Genomic DNA, 2,870 nt, shown 5'->3' on the forward strand with positions numbered 1-2,870 from the left:
AAATCCATCCCTCGAGCCCCATTCTCTTTCATCTTCTCCATCTCCCGATGATTCCAGACCGGACGATGCTCCTGCTCCTGCTCGTGCCTCCTTCCTCCACTCGTTCTAGTGCAAGAAATTCACCTCCTCATATACTTGATTATCATTGCTTTTCTGCTATTCTTCATCATCATGAACCTCAGTCATTCCAAGAAGCCTCTACCAATCCAAGTTGGTAGCAAAGAAATGCAGGAAGAAATCCAGACACTTGAAAAAGCACACACTTAGAACTTGGTTGATCCTCTTTCTGATCAAGAAATTGTGGGTAGTATATGGGTCTACAAGATCAAGACTCGCTCTGATGGTTCTATTGATTGTTATAAGGAACGATTGGTTGCTCAAGGTTGTATACAAGAGTATGGTATTGATTATAAAGAGACTTTTGCTCCTGTCACTCGTCTTACATCTAATCGAGCTCTCCTTGCCATTGCTGCGGTCAAAAAATGGTCTCTTAGTCAGATGGATGTGAAGAATGCATTTTTTTAATGGGATTTGAAAAAGAAGGTCTATATGAAACCACCTCTGGGATATCCTTGTCCTTCTAGAAAAGTCTGTCTCCTTCGCAAGGCACTTTATGGCATTAAGCGAACTCCTTGTAAATGGTTTGACAAGTACAGCACCACCATATGCAATCTTGGTTTTACTTGCATCCCTCATGAGAATACTCTCTTCATTTGTAAAAGTGAATGTGGAGTTGTTCTTCTACTTTTGTATGTTGATGACATGATCATTACTGAAGATGATATTGATGGTATCTCTAATCTCAAGATGTCCCTTCAGCGTACTTTTGAGATGAAAGATCTTGTTTCTCTAAGCTATTTCTTTGGTCTAGAAGTCTTATGCACCGATGATGGCATCTATCTCTCTCAAGCTAAATATGCTTCGGATTTTCTTGCTTGAGTCGGAATTATAGATAGTCGCACCGAGTCTATTCTTCTTGAGCCTAATGTTCGATTTACTCCTATGGATGACACTGTTTTGGATAATCCTACTCTTTATCGACAGTTAGTTGGAGGACTCGTCTACTTAACTGTCATCCGACCAGACATCGCATATCCGGTTCATGTTCTTACCCAGTTCTTGTTAGCTCCTCGTACTATTCACTATGCAGTAGTTCTTTTCATTCTTCGTTACATCAAAGGCACGCTATTTCATGGCCTTTGTTTTTCTGCCTATTCATCTTTATCCCTTTAAGCGTACTCAGATGCTGATTGAGCTAGTGATCCCACTGATCGTCATTCTACTATTGGTTATTGTTTATTTCTTGGCGACTCTCTCATTTCCTAGCGAGCTAAGAAGCAAACGTTAACTGCTCAATCAAGCACAAAAGCTGAATACCGTGCTCTCGCTGACACCAGTGCTGAGGTTGTCTCGATTCGTTGGCTTCTCGAAGACTTGGGTACTCCTCAGTCGTCCCCAACTGATGGTTTTTGTGACAACCGCAGTGCTATTCAGATTGTTCATAATGATGTATTTCATGAACGCACCAAACACATTGAGATTGATTGTCACTTTGTTCAGCACAACGTATCCTTATTGATGTTGTTCGTCTCATCGCTGTTGGAACACTGGATCATACTACTGATATCTTCATGAAGGCTCATCATCCGATTCGTTTTCGAACTCTGGTATCTAAAGTCAAGATGGTATCCTTAGCTCCCACTTGAGTTTGAGGAAGAATGTTAGAGAATAATTAGTATCAATTTAAATTTAATATAGCATATTTATATATTAATTATAAGATTGTATGCTTTTATTATTTTTAATTCTTCTAATATTGGATAAGTTTATAAATATACTCTTTCTTTGTGTATTATATAAATTAAAAATTAAATGAAATAAATCATAATAAAAAAAAAAAAAAACCATGGCCATCATTAATCCCCGTATTATTGATCCTTTTCCGGTAACAACCAACAAAGTTCATATTCCTTTTGCGCGTTATTTCCTTTGATTTACATTAAGGTAAAAATAAAATAAAATAAAAAGCACGTGCATAATGCTCCTTTTAGGGCTTGCCGCTACGATGCAGAAAAGGCCCACGAACTTTGTTTTTAAGGTGGCCACACCGTTCTTTATTTGGTAGATAAAGTTTTTGAGCCACGTGTCGATATTGCTAAAGGCCGAATTATATTAATAATTGACATAGATGGATTTGTTTGTTACTTCAGTGATACTCTAAATTAATTCTTAACATTTTTTTAAGTATTTAATTTATGATAAATTTTAATTATCAAATAATTTTTTTAATTTTATTTAAAAAATTAATATATAAAATCAGATTATTTGACTATGTAAAGAAATTGATATAAGAATTTTAAAATTTTTTATATATTTATCAAAATGTTAAAGATTTTTAGTAAAATTCGATTTGAAATTAATTTTTCTAACAAAAAATTTAATTTAATAATTAAAATTTGTTAATAAGTAATAAAGAATCGAATAAAATTTTGTTTTATTCTTTCATAATTCCATAGGCTGCAAGTCTAATTTCCACACAAGAAAAAAATCACCAAAAAAGATTTTTGTTGTGCACCGCCAATGATCTTCGGTATCTCTCTTGCAGGATTGAAGCGGGATGAGGATGAGGATGAGAGAAAGTGATGATCCAAATGTGGAAAGGAGATGATAGTAAGAAATGCAAGTTATGATGTATGAACACTTATAGAGATATAAATATGAGACACGATATGATACGAGATATATAAATTTTAAAATTTTATATATATTTTTTAAAATTTTATAAAATATTTTTTAATTAAATTATAATGATATTTTGATATTTTATTAATATTAAAATATAAATTAAAATTTTAATTATTTTTATTATT

Source organism: Arachis ipaensis, chromosome B9 (genome assembly GCF_059453495.1).
Source record: "Arachis ipaensis isolate K30076 ecotype BB chromosome B9, ASM5945349v1, whole genome shotgun sequence".
NCBI lineage: Eukaryota > Viridiplantae > Streptophyta > Magnoliopsida > Fabales > Fabaceae > Arachis > Arachis ipaensis.